Below are 15,372 nucleotides of genomic sequence, written 5' to 3' on the forward strand. Positions count from 1 at the left end.
TGTATTTTGCTTTACAAATGCCTATTAGTAAATCTGGTATAATTAATGTCACCAAGCAATTTCCATATTATTTGGGGATGAGATGAGGTAGATTAGTAATGGTCTTAATGCCCAGGTATGCTTTTGAGACTGAAACAGATTCTCTTGATTCAATGCTCACTGCTGGTGAAGATGAAATTGATGAATATATCTGTCAGAAAATACACATTACTACTTGGCTTAAGAAGTTACAGATCATACACCACTATTCCACTGGCAACAGAAAAATTCAACAAAGTGGATTAAGGTTAATTCTGTAGCACAGCGTTCAGTAAAATGATTGGATTCTTCTCATTTTTACTATTCGCTCAATTTCACCATTAAAACTGTTGCTCCGAGTACCCAAGTATGAGTAGATGGGTTTCTGCCTGATGGATTATCCCGACATTATATCCGTGTTATATTTACTGATGTGGATGCAAGGACCAATACATAAGCTTTCTGTGTAAGTCATTTGCCATCTGCCTGCCATTCCCAGTCTCAAGCAGAGAAGGCTTCAGGAAGGCATCCTAGAAGCCTCAAACATGTCAAAGGTTCCTCAGTGAGGAAGGGGAAACGCGCTTCTCTGTCTGCTGTGGGTTAAATCAGAAATTATGAGCTTAAATTTCCCACTTTAGGTGGGATATTGGGAAAAAAAGTCTGATGGTAAAGACTGAAGACAGACAGAAATAAATGACTAAGGACTGTGCGCTGTCCATAATTAGAAATTCCTTAAGGATGGGGAGGCAAGCAACTGTCAGGAGTAGATTTTAATTTGATCCTGCCTTTTAAAGGGGGAGAGGAGAGCGACCTAAATGACTTTTAAGCTCCTTTTCATTTTTGGTGATTCTGTGATTTCTCCCCCGCCCCCCGTAGCTGTGGCTTCCGCTGTGGTCACTACAGCTCTCCTCCTGCTCTGGGTACGCTGCGATGGAAGGTGCGCTCACAGCTGGCGGGCCCAAGGGACTGCCACCCTCCCACCAAACAGCACCAGCCGGCTACGGCAGCATTGCTCGAGGTGAGCGGGAGGAGATGGAGGACACGGTGCAGCGGCTGCCCCTTGCTCCTGCCTTTCCGTGGCCCCCCCCTCCCCTGGCTCTCCTTGCCTCTCCAGCCACGAGCGCTCCAGAGGGAGCACCAAGCCGAGGGCTTGTCATCGCGGGGAAGCTTCGCCAGTTATTCCTCTGTCACGGCTCCAGCGTAGCTGTATTGCTACACTGCCTTCTGGGGATACGCTTGTTCTACGATAAAAGTCGGTTTCTTTTGGCTTTCTTTAAATGCATTTAGTTTCCAAAGTGACATCAGGGCGCAGTGTCGGTCTGAACATAGCCAGGGGTTTGCGTGGCTTGGACCACCGCTATGGGATTTTACTCCCGTCACGTCTTGTGGCTGTCGGCATTTTGCAGCTTTCTGCCTTTTCACTCTTGGGTCAATGGCAGCTTTCATCACAGGGCCCCGCATTCGCCCCTCAGTTCACACAGCTTAAAATGGCAGGGTCTACCCCGGAAAAAAGACCCTTCTACAATAAAATGAGAAATACGGTAAAAGATGATGTCAGATAATGGTATGGGTTTGAGGTACTTCCTCAGCTCCCGTTGTGTCACGGTCCCCACAGCAAGCCCTTGTGTCAGCTCCTGGTTGTCCTCCCTCTGCACGTCCAGTCCATTGCAGGGGCTATTCCGGGGCTTGACCGAAAGCCCCTCAGACACCTCCCGGCTCTCCTCTCCAACTCCAGGGGACCACAGGGAGCCATCGCATCCTCAGGGATTCATGCATTCCCCACCTGGCATGCTTTCACCTTCCCCCTCCTGCCTCCATCCCCACGGCTTGCCTCCTGCATTCCCCAACCTGCAGCTTATTTTGAAGATTTAACTGGAACTTGTGCAATACATGCACTTCATATTAACCCTCTACGCAGGGAGGAATTTCGTGCGGGTCAGGTGACGAATTCAAGTGAATTCTGTCTTTGCAGTGCCATTGAGCAAAGGACTTCGCTGCCATCAATCTGACCAACGGCCCAGTTACCTTCCTTGATGGTTAAGTCCTGCAGATGAGAGATACGAATAATATACAAAGCAGGAGCGGTCACAGAGTTCAGAAGGGTGATTTTTTTCCTCAGTTCTCAGTGGGCACACTTGACCACACAGCACCTGAGCACACAGCTAGGGCCCCCCACCTGGATTTCTTATGATCGACAAGCATATGCAAAGCTCCGAACCAACGTACTCATTTTCCGCAGCATCCAGTATGGGTTATGTGAAATATTAAAATATGTAATTTTAAATGCATGCCCTTTATTGCTTTACAGCTAAGAAACCAGATCTTTTCCCACTGACTTTCCGTGCAACTTTTCCCTGTTCTCATATCCCATGTGGCTCTTAAGTGCGCAAAGGCACCAGTATTAAAGTTTATAAGATATTTATATAAATCAGATGGTTGGTGAGTATTAAATCTGATTTTTCTCAATAACCCGAGGGGGAATATTAAAATATTAAAATTGTTTGAATTTTTAAAACACAAATGGGCTTTTGAATAGTTTAGGCCAAAGCCTCAACTCTTGTACGCAAATATATACTGGCTGAGGATAGAGTCCTTGAAGTTTTACTCTTGTTATTCACTTCTAGCGAGACAAATGGCAGGCTTAGTAGAGAGCCTGTTCTCAACAATCACAAACAGACTAATACGGAAAAATGAATTTTACCTTCTGTTTTCATTATATGATTTACATCATGAGAAGGGCACACATCTTGTTTTAAATAACTGACGTCATAATGCAAAAACTACTGTCAAAATTGCCTCATGACACTACCAGCTTAGGAACCATCTTTGCTTTTTTATTTCAATAACTTCAACATAATTGTGATCTCTTTGAAACCTTATGTGAATTCCCCATTTCAAGAAACCTTTTTCTCAGCCTGTTGGTATAGCACTTTCCAGGATCTCCTCCTGGGTCCTTTTTCTGTCTTTGCCTGATCGTGTTGTGAACACAGCACTTACAGATGTGGGTTGGTACAGCCGTACTCTCCCGGTTATTTTTTTTAATACATGAATAGCATTTGCCTTCGGGAGGACCCATTATTGCTTCTGAGTTGTGCAAGTGTGTGCGTAGGATAGCTGGAGGAGAGGGAGCCGTGTAGGCAAAAGGAATGTTTGCTCTTTGCTTTAGGCTCTGATTAGGTCAATTCTTGTGACAGCGTTATTCCCGCAAACCCACAATTACTGCTAGGCTGACTTTTCTGGAAAAAGGGATTTCTTTGCATGCTGTTTGACCATCCTATTGCAGGACTGGTGGGTATAGTTATATGTAGGTAAGTAAGGTAAATTGCAGCAGGAATGTGCTTAGACTCTGTACCACTATTTTTTCCATAGCTGAGAAACCAACCTCTGGCCTAGATGTCTGTGCACAGAAACAGAGATTCTGTTGTGAGAAAGGAATACTGGGATCAGAAGAAATAGGAAACATTATATTGACCAAGGTGATTTTTTTTTTATAGTTGGATGTTTTAATCTTTGTGCTTCAGGCTTCATTTCATACTTCATCTGACAAAATGAAAACCAAGCATATTTTGAATGAAAAAGAGAACGGAGTTCTTTACATTTTGAGCTGCTACTTAAATGAGTTCCTATTATAGTTTTTAAGAACTATATTTTAGGGAATGTAGTGAATCCTAACAAGTAAACAAATACACTTTAAATCCAATCATTGCAATGTTATTCCTGATATTTATAATATCTTGGCCTTTAAGTTTTCTGCTAGAACAGCTGCAGGGCTTTTGGGGGTCATGGGTAGTTCTTAATCAAATGGCTGAAAAACTCCCAAGAAGTGATTTGTTGTCTTAGACAACAGATTTTTAAAAACAACGTCAGAGCACATGAAATAAGGCTTAAACATCATTATCATAAAAGGCACTTAAGCTACTGATAATCATCCAATGTGTATTTGTGCTCCAGATGTTTACATGAGAGACAGATCTAGACTTGCTTCAATTACCTTTCCAGCATATTTCTGAATACTGTTAATGCTATGAAAAATGTTATATATGTAAATTACAAAAAACCCCTGTAAGTGAAAAGGGTATGTCCATCATCATTATTGTTGGCTCTTGTCAAAAAAGGCATCTAGTTAAAATAGATAATTGACTTCTTAAAACTAGAAGTGAAAGAAGCCTGTTAGATAATTTTGTTCACCATGACAAACTGGTCATGCTGCCATTATATTTTATCTGGAAGGAAATGCTAATTCACTGATTCATAACAGGTATCCTTTTTCAGCCTCAAATGGTGTTCTTTTCTGTTCAGTAATGCTGATGAGTTCTCGGTCTGATTTAGACTCCTGGAAGGTGTTCTCAAGATGTATTCTTACCCCCTAATTATCATTATAGGCCTACATAGATTACCTTTTAATCAAGATTCTGGTCTTCACGCTGATGAAGAAGGAAGATTTTGCACAGAAGTAATTTGGCTCCCAGAGGTCTGGATTTAATACTAGGTTTACCTAAATTCTGAGGGTAACTCTGAAGCATTCACTGAATTTCCCTGTTCTCTAGTGTCATTAATAAGTCTTTACTGACCTTCACTAAAGAGTCAGTGGGATTAAGTCAGGTGCAGAGAATCTCTGTGGAGGCCTTCAGAGGCCTCTGTTGGCTACATGGAGACTTTACTGCATAAAAGCTGCTTCTTCATCCCCAGCAGGAAGGCACCTATAATTTAAACCTAATGAACACAAACAGACTCCTTTGCTACCTTATCATACATGAATCTGCTTTACCAAATCAAAACCAAAAGAATGAATTTAACCCATTTATGTCCTAAAAAAGTCACTATATGAAGTCAGCATATACTTCAGGCCCAGCAGCCAGGCTTTGTGCTTGTTTGCAGAACTGTAAATCTAGATCATCTTCCCAAAGGAAGAAGAAGAGTTTGCTGACTCACAGTATTTTTAGAGACTCATATCTAGTGCCTTCAAAATATCAAAGTGATGGAACTGCAGCCAGACGGCAGGAGTAATCAAGGTTGTTGTAGTTTACTTGAACATTCCTTAATGGAGCGGCATATTTAAATGATAATACTACATGCAAGATCAGCTATTTCATTTTGTAGTGAAACAAATACCGGCTTTTTTCAGTTCACAGTGTCTGAAATCATGTGCTGTGCTGCAGCCATTAGGGAAGTGCTTTTGTAGCAGGAAGCTGAGGATATGTGTTGCGTGCCCACAGAGTGGTTTGAGGAGTGATTAAGAGACAAAGTCCGATGCGATAGCCTTGGGGAGTATGAGAGATGGAGGGAACCTGGTGTATTTTGTCCATAATACCTACTAGGAAGAGTCCTGTCTATCCCTCACACTGTGCCTGAGAAGGCTAGCTGGCACAGCCATGCCAAAGACCATGTTAACAATTAAGTGGCGTGGACAACCAGTGGTCTAGTGCTTGAGTTTACTCCCTGGCCCTGTTTTATTTAGCAGCATAGAAGCAGCTTTTCCAACCAATGCTTTAGTGATGTGTCCATCTAATTAAGACAATGGCTATATTCTTCTGTTCTTCACATTTATTTGTAGGCAAATATGTAGGGTATCTCTGGCTGAGTTGTTTGGACAAGAGATAATATATAGAGTCCTAAAGTGCTAAAGGAGGAAATGAAGTGATGGAAATTGCAGTGAATCCGGTAGGTTGAAGCTAATAAACATTTTGTCTCTAAAAACCTAGAAAAAGTTCTTATGAAACAACGGTGTGTCTTGTGCTCACAAAGATTTATGATTCTCATTTTCAGAAGAGGAAATCCTATAAATAACAACTTTACATTTGTAAAGAAACCCACATGTGGACATGTTCTGTGACAGTCTTTGGTCTGTGCGGGACATTGGACTGGTCGTGATGGTTCACTCACCATCTCTTCAACAAAGAGATTCTAATTTCAGCTGAAGTTGTCCTACCTGTGTGCGGTAAAGAACATTGGTGGATTAGCAAGTCAGCTGTATACCCTGTAATGGCTTCTTCAGAAACTTTATTCCTATACCAGCAAACATTAACTCAGCTTAGTTTATTGTATATTATCAAACGTTAACTTATTGCCAGCTTTCCAAGATAGACAATATGTTATCATTATGAGCACTAATACAGACACAAGTTATATGGGCATTAATTAATGTGGGGATAATTAAAGCTGTATTGATTTTTCATGAATTTTTACTGGTGCTAACAAAATCTGCAGAAACTATTTCTGAATAAGAAAGAGTCTGAATCATTTTGGGCTTTTCTGCAATTTGGAGTGTGTTAATTTTCATTTATGTCAACGTGGCTCTTGGCTTCTCTTGACGATTATATATTCAAGCTTGTCATCATCACCAGAATAAACAAGTGACCCAATTCAGCTTGATCTTCACCTTTCACCCACGTAAAATTTCAAAAGGAGACTCATTGTTTTTGCATGTGTCGTAACCCTGTAATTATGAAGAAATTCAGTAGCAAATTACTTCCATGGCTTTTCCCCTCCATTCTCAGCAGTTGAAAGCATTCCTTCAAGAGACATTAAATAGTCTCAATTTCCCTGTTCTTCTGAGAATACCATACTAATGAAAATATACGCTAAATATTTTCCTGAGAGAGAAAAACTGGTAAAGTCAGTGGAAGTAAATCATTGTCCATTATCAGTTACAATTTGACATGCATTCCTTCTATTGCTCAACACCTCATTAATGTTGGAAAGGTACACACTGGGGAACATCTCACAACTTTGAAGAAGTTCCTGCATGCACAAAATGCGTCTAACCATCTATTACAATAATTTTTCTAGGTTCCTAGACCTAGATGGTCATAGACTGCTGTCACTGTCAAAGTATGGGGAAATAGCAGGAAAAAATACAGGCCAAAATTACAGAACACATCAACATATGTCCTGTGAAATAAGTGATGTGATAAAAAGCTAGCAGCTTGGTGCCAGCCTTTACCATGTTTTATCAACCACCAAAAGAAATTAATATGAATTTATAGGTTAGGAAACATTGTTACTGGGTATGCCTTTTGCAAGATGGCTGTTTCTGCAATATGTGTAGAAAAGGCTGTTGTCCAGCCTCTCAAACCACAACAGCTAAACCACATAGTGGACTTGTGATATTTGTCATCTAGATGAGCCTCAAGTAGCTGACTTGTGAATGCATAATCAGTATGACATTTTGGAAGGCTGCTTTTATTTGCAACATGTTTTCCTATGCTTGCCAGCTCTGAAGATGAAAGACAACCTGACAGTACTTTAAATAATGAGATCTTTGATCTGAAAACTTATAAACCAACCTTTTTTCCTCAACACATTTTTGGTGAATTTGTCTGAATACCATAAATTGTGTATCTAAGAAACAGGCTTCAAGCAATTCCTTTGAGTTCCTGCTCTGTTAATAACAACCTATTTTTATTGACAGGGTAGAAGCGAGTTAGCCAAATGCTGGAAAGCTGAGATGACAGCTGATGTTCCTCTTTTCATAAATCCATCATTTCAAGCCATTTTACAGTGGGACAGTCAGAATTATCTAGAGTCTGGCATTGTCAGTGAATTGGTTAGACCTGGAAATACTGGGCTAGATACTTTGTATTAGGATTCTCTGTACAAATCTGACATAACTGCTTTGAAGCAAAAAAAAAATAACATTAGAAGAGAGAAACTGTGTAAACAAGGTCTCTTGCACCTTATTAAATAGAATGTTTATCTTATTTTGTTAAAAGTTAATACTACTCTATTACCTTACTTGGGAAGACTTTGCATACCTACACTTTTTAGCAAAGCTAGGCTTTGCCTTAGCTCACACGGCTGAAGTTTAAGATTCTTGTTCTACTGCTGCTGAAAAGGACTGTTTTAGAGCAAGAGATGTTTTAAGTAATTGCTTTGTGATGAGATATAATAACAGGATTATGGAATACAGGTAACTTGGATTCATGCTGAGTTTATGTGTCCTAGCCCTTTAAAAACAGCCTAATTAAACTCTCTATAAAAACAATAACAGCACAATTACTTGGGTTAATCTCTGTCCTCATACCTTTTATTTCTTGGCAATTGGCTATATTGTCTTCATACACTCATCGGAAAAAGAGTGTAATTTCAAGAATTCCAGCTGACCCAGTGGCAGACCGAAGGCAGATGTTCTCCAGCTTCCCAAAGGTGGCAATGGGTTCTCGTCGTACCACTGACAGCAGGGAGGCACTCTATCAGAAGGTGTCCTGCTTTGGAAAGTTGCGAGGAAAAAGAGGATGCAAGGAACCTTTCCTTTCTGAGAAACTTTCTGCATAATGCTGATGAATGAGAAAGAAGGAGTAAGTGGGAAATGGGCAGAAGATCCAGCCCCAGGGTTTAACATCCAGAACTGTCTTGCTCTGTAGATCTTTTTTTGTGCTCCCTGACTGGCTCCTGATCATCGCCATACCTCCTGATTGAATGACCATGGGCCCTACTTATAGTGATGTATATACCACACCTCTGTCCATGACATCTTTTTGTGCCATTCAGAACTACCGTATAGCTGAGCATCTTTATTATACTGAAATGCAGTTACATTCAATCCCTACGTGACCTGGAGCTCCAGGAATTGCTCCCAGCCTGCTGCAGGGAGCACTGCCGATGTGGGATACTCCCACATCAGTGCTTTAGTAGTGAGAGAGACAACAGCAAACCTGCACCCAGTCACCGACCAGCTTAGGGACAGGACTGCCAATGGGCTGAGCTGAAACCCATGAACTCTGCAATCATGTAAGGTATTTTTTTTCTTTCAGGATTGTACAGACTGTCCAGTTGAAGGCTGAGCTTTAAAATCTGTGGTTTTGGGTAGGGTATAGTGCATGCATGGATTTAATAAGGCGGGCTAAGGGGCTTTAAAACTCATTAGCAAGAATCAATGCTAGGTCTGCTCATGTGTCCTCAACCTCTCCATATTCCCCACTCACATGAAGATTACCTCCACTCTTGTAGTAGGACTCAATCTTCTCCAGAGATTAGGTTTAGGTTGTGTAGGTTGTAGGCTATGATTTCCTCAATGTCTGTACAAAAATGGGCACATAATTCAGAGCCTTAGTTAGTTGGTTTTCCTTCTGTGTCAGGTGTCCTCACTGTTCCCCATTCATTTGGTTTGGCTGAGCTCCGATGCATCAAATTCAAATCAGTCACGTGTAGCATTTTAGTATTATGAACTTGCCTAATTTACTTAAGAGAGATGCTAGAATCCAAAATTACATATTTTGGCAAGGGTTAAACCTTAATCTCAAAAGCTACATGCCAATTCAAATTGTATTTTGTGTGCAGATTTATCTGAGAGTGGCTTGGCACTAAAGGATTTTCCACTGGCGCTAAAAGAGCCACTGCATGCCAAGAAAGTAAATATCAAACAGAAATGTGCCAGTATTTCCTGCCAGTCTCACATTTTTGAAACTTTTTCCATCCTCCATGCCATTGATTTCTGATATGCTCCCAGGCTTCCTAGGGAAAGGCTTTTGAGTCTCACTCCAGGATGCTGAAAGTCTTCTAATTTGAATACTAAAAATGTTAAATGAAAAAGGACCCCTCCCCCCTCTGACACCCCCAAGGAAAATCCCAGAATCTTTTCCTGTGAAATGCTGGAAGACTTCAAGGGGTTTTCAACCATCCAGAATACACAACAGATGGAAAGTGACACTGGCTCAGGATGGCAGACATTTCTTCCAACTTTTGCACAAACAAGTTGGTAAAGCTTCTCCGCCTCTTTTTGGAGTCTCTTGTGCCATACACTTCTGATCGTACTTTGTTATTGATTCCTGTGTCTCAGTTTCCCACAACTGGCTTTTTAATTTTTTTCTTACTCATTCCTACCCTTGGAGCTTTCTCCCTGCTCCTGCCTGCCAAGTTCCACCCTTGAAACTGTCCCTTGAAGGCTCTTTCTTTCACAAGTTGTCCCTACACCATTGACCACTCAGTCCGGCGGCCGAACTGCATTTCTTTGTGCCTGTGTTGCATTCTTTGGGGGCCAGACCAGGAGTTCTCCAGCCCTGGAAGCAGATGGTGTTGATCAACCTCCCCAGCACTAGATTTCTTGCAGGACACACCTCAGTCACAGTGGGATCTTGTTTAACAATATGCCACGTACAGAAACAGCAGTAATAAAAGTATCCAGATTATACTTCTTAGCCAATTCATTGGAGTAAAACAGGAAATGGCATAACACACAATTTACCATATTTTATAAAGCATAGATTATTTTGTTTCTGTTTCTAGTTTGTTTGCTAAGCATAATAATAACATTTTCCACTATTGTTTATAATATTGTGTACAAAACTCCTACATTTCTTAGTAACCTAGTTGGCTTGCCTAACCTCAGTGTTCAAACACCTGTCAGGTAGATCCAGTATCTCTTAGATTTTGGACATGGTACAACATGGAAAAATGCAGTGAAAATGAAAAAGACTTTTTCCTTACTAATAAGGATTTTAAAAGACGTTGCTTGAATTTGATGCTAGTATGAAGTGGGTTTGCCTCTTAAAAATTATTTGGCTGATTACAATTTTTTTAAGTTCTCTGGTAACCAGCAGAGCCTAAAGATGGGATATCATGAAATTCTGAAAGTGTTTGTGTGATGGAGGTAGTAGTGATATCTGCTGCCATCATCCCTGAAGTCCCTTCTCATTTGACATTCCTAACGCTGCAAGGAACTTAATCAGAAATAACTCAATTCTCCCATGATGCAAGAAATCTTATTTAGAAGTAACTTTCACATGAATGGAAAGAGAGAGCTCCACCTCCTGAGACCCAGGACCTGGGCAATAGGACATGCACAGCTTAGGAACCTCAAAGCAACAGAGCGAGGTTGAATGATGCTCTGTGTGTGTGCGTGCATTTGCGCAACCATGTGCACACACATTTGAATTTACTAAGAGGAAGAAAGAGACAGGAAGGGTGTTGATGAGTAGGAACTGAAGAGAATTTTTAAAATTAAAAAAACCTCAACCCAAACCAAACGAAATTATATGCATAAGCCTATGTTGATACTAGGAAAATAGTATATGCACAAATAATAAAAATCAGATTTAGGATTCCTTTTGCATATATGCTTTATAAATTAAAGACAACATTCTGCTCCTGGATCCGAATTGCAGATCTCGATTGTACATTCTTTGCTGGAGTGAACTCCCATCACGCCAGGGAAGGGGTTGCACAGAGGGCTGGTGGTGGTGATGGTGGTGGTGGAGAAATGACCTGCTACATGTGGGAGAAAAACGTTGCCCTAAATCCAGGGTGTTGCACAGTTCTTCTCAGGTCATGGCACTGCATGGTCCCAAGATGGGGTCAAGCATGGCCTGTGCGTTCCTGGTGCTGAAAGCGTTGCTCACATCAGGCCTTGATGCTTTGAGGGGTACATGGCCAGATGCCATGGTTTGGGGCTCTTTGGGGATGCCAAAGTGCATCACTGGGACTCCTAAAGGGCCACAGTCCTTGGCCTCTTTAAGTGATCGCATGCTGCTGGAACACTTGAAGGCTCTGTGCTCAGCAAAGTCTGTGAAAATAAGGCAATAAATAAAATAAAATAAAATGAAATAAAATAAAATAAAATAAACCCCAGTCCACTATTTTTACAAGCTGCTGGAGTGAGAAATGTGGGAAGTCTTTCCACTACAACAGTCATATCCTTTTAACCTGTGTCCCTGGAAGAGGGCAAACTAAAAGACTCCTTTTACCCCTGTGTTCCTTGATGACTTTTATTTAAAATTTCACCCCAAACGTTATCCAAGTACAAATTAGTGCTGGTGAATTAATTTTTCTTCCTTCACTGTCTCTGCTGGGGACCTCCATCATTAGAAATCAGGCATCATAAAGCTGCTCTGGTTCAAATACTTACTGTAAAAAGTCAAAACTGCTGTAAGCTATGTTTTATATACCGCGATTGCTTAGCTCTTGCCCAGAGCTGGAGCAAAGAGCCTCAGTGAAAGGCCACGTCTCAATCATGAATATTTTTGTTTTTAAGCTATGTAGAATGGATTAACAGTGTGGAAAAAAAAACCCCTCCAAGCATAAATAAAGAACCTATATGGGCTCAATGAAAGAGCTGTGCAGCAAAACCCCTGACGCAGACACAGGGTGGTGTCACTGCATTTACCTGGGTGAGGAAGCTCTGGAGCTGTGCTATCAGGAAGCCCTTTTTTCTCCTGTGATGTGCTGTGTTGCCACTACGGGTTTTAAAATGTAGATGAGCCTAAAGCGACAGCTAGTCTGAGCTATATCAGCTCAGGGTTTGTAGCAACCTACCCGCACTGAAAGTTAACACTGCTGACTGTGTCCCTGAGAAAGCCCTTGTGCAAGTTTCTTTCCTAAAGGTAGGTTGGAGGAGAAAGCCAGTGAGGAGACAGAGACAGCTTAATCCATCTATAACCAATGTGTGCTCTTTTTTCCAGTGGGTACAACAAACTGATCAGGCACAGAACAAGCTTCGCCTCAACAGGAGACTATGGTAAAGGAAAGAAGAAATATGTTTTTAAAAACAAGTGATATTTGATATAAAGATTGCAGGAAAACAATTATGCTGGTTTATGTTCTGTTGGAATAATTCACTCATTGCTACCCAGCCTGTTAAGATAATTGGGCACACTGCAACTTATGGAAGGTCTCTGCTGCCAACCTCTGTTCTGTAATTCATTAGCTTCAAGTTGCTGCCACAACATATAACTCATTAAAATCAGAGATCCTCCTAATTTTAAGGGAGAAAAAGTCCTCGTGCTTATGAACAGTAAAAGCTTTGGAAACCTTTATTCAATGGGCTGACATGAAGAGAAATCATGATGCAAGGGATGGAGACAGAAAGCAACGCCCTGTCTTGCTTTGTTAATGGACATGGTTGCTATGTGAGGGCCGGTATTTTGGTCCCAGCCTGTACTTTGGTCCCAGAAATAGTGAATTCAGGCTTTGGTGCTCAAAGAGGCTCAAGTAGTCATTTACCACAGTGCTTTTGGGTGTAAATTACTTTCATGTCAGAATGGTCTCAGTGATACAAACAGCTATAGGTAGCCCCTGCCACGGTTTTCAACGTTTATATAAGAGTCAGATGGGTTAATCCTCTATTTCCAGTCAGGTGATGAGGGGCAGTATCTGTCTGGGGCACTAGATTGTGTGTTAGGATGGACCTATGAATAGCATCACGGAAAGGGATTTTATTCAGGCAGGTGCTGAGGAAAGGATACGGTGCATGGCTGGAGCTGCGGAACGTGTCTCCTCCATGGCTCCTTCGAACACGGGGCCCCTGGCAGCCACGCTGGCCCCAGCCTTCTCACTCCATCACCCTGTGCCAATTACTGCTCATTAGCAGATTTCGGCTCTGCTCTGTTTGCTGCATCTGGGAGGGGAAATAGGGGGGACAGTGCACTGCAGGGATAGAGCCCTAATCCGAGGGACCTCAGAGAGAAGCCAGCGGGGTAAGTCCCATGCTCCGTGTGTGAGACTTCACAGCTCTGCTTATAGACTCTGTCTACAAGAGAGACTGACCTGGTTAAATGCAGGTTTTCTCTTATTGCAGGCCTGACTTTTCTCCTTTGGGGTCTTGTAAATCTAGAAGTGCTGTTTCTGTTAAGAAATATTGAAGTCAGACACCTTCTTACCAGCACTGACTTGCTGGGAAAATTGTAGCTCGAGCTAGAAGGAAAGACCTTTTGTCAAAACCTGGAAGAAAATGAGAGGGATGCTGGCAGAGTGGAGCTGCTACCTAGCAAAAAAAAAAAGCCATAAACTGTCAGAGTTTGGGGCCACGGGCAGACATTCTCTGGTAACACTTTCTAGCTATGTCTTTGCTATGAAATTCAAAGGGGTAATTTTAAATGGTTCCTTAAGAGTTTCTAGTTAAGTATGAGGTAAGGCACTTTGTTTGCTCTCCTGCTCATTAGGTTACCGTGGAAGGGCTATGAACTTGGGTGTTTGACTCCGCATTAATTGGCACTGTGAACTCTCACAGCTCTGTCCCCGGTGAGTTAGCTTCCGAACCTCAGACCAGGCGGGAAATAGAGGCTCAGTTCAGCCACCGCTCACACTGCAAGGCTTACATGAGCACGTCAGGAAGCAGGAGCCTGTGTCTGCTGGTTGTTTTTCCTGCAGTAGCCTTTTGGAGGGCTATGGGAACTCCTGGGCATCTGAAGTGCTGCTCAGCACAAAGCTCTGCAGTAGGACATCAAAAGGAGTTATTGGTACCATAGAAGCACAAATCCACTCACAAATTCACTTCAGCACAAAGTCTAGCAACCATGGAAGTGCTTTATCCTCCTAGATTTGCCCTACAGTGCCCATAGGTACCTTTATGCACGATTCCTTTGACTCTGTAATGGTGGTGGTAAGAAACAGCTGGGATGATGGCAATGTGTCAATCTGCCTGGTTTTGCTCCAGTATTTTCATGAGTAAGTAGGGAAAGATTCAGGTCTCTACTAATTTGCTTGTATATGCCATTTTATGGGAGCAGCTGCTAAAGTGAGATTCTTCACAAGTCTGAAACCTCAGAAGCCTGAGAGATCAGAGGGACATTTCATATGGAATCAAGCATCTGTGGAGTCAGAAATCCATACGCAAAGGCTTTAAAGCACTTTCCCTATACTGTAGCTAATGAACAGGAGAGCCAGCAGAAGGAGGATCAATCTGAGATCATGCCTATGCTAAGCCAGGTGTTGATAGGAAACTATAAACTGCCCCTCAACTTTCCATAGCAAAAATATAGTTTTATATTATAAAACAATTCTGTATTGCATTACACCGCCTTGTGTGGTCACATAGAATATTATTAGTGTGCCTCTTACCTTGTGGGGATGTTTCTGTTTAGGTATATTTGTATTACGCTGGAGATCGATAAGAGATCTGGCTTGGGATTAGCGTCCCACTGAGCAAGGTGGTGTATCAACGAGCAAAAACTCTGTTCTGGCTGGATACATCTTGTTAGCTGAAACAGTACTCGGCACATTATGCGCTAACAACACTGCAGTCATGTTATCTAGTCCTACTTTAAGCCACTCGGTGAGGCCAGAACATGTTGAAGTCTGTGGACACAGAATCACTATTGAATGTGATAGAGTAAAAATAGGTTAACAAATGGAAGTTCATCACGGGAGCCGCTGTAGCTCAGTGGTCTTCAGTCATGTGCTGTACCCCAATGCGTTGTCTAAATTTTTTCTTTGACTGTGTTACTTAACACCTTCCTACAACATATGTTCAAGTTCAAGACAGTCCAAGACAAATGCATCCCATTATGTTTGAAGAGGTGAAGCAAGGCCAATATAAATGCATAGTGTGCTATGAATTATGCTTACTCAGTAACTTGCCAACGTATGGATTTGGCTGCTATATTTGTGGCATGTTTGCAAGCCCATACTCTAACTTAGAGG

The sequence above is a fragment of the Accipiter gentilis genome, chromosome 3 (genome assembly GCF_929443795.1).
Source record: "Accipiter gentilis chromosome 3, bAccGen1.1, whole genome shotgun sequence".
Taxonomy (NCBI): domain Eukaryota; kingdom Metazoa; phylum Chordata; class Aves; order Accipitriformes; family Accipitridae; genus Astur; species Astur gentilis.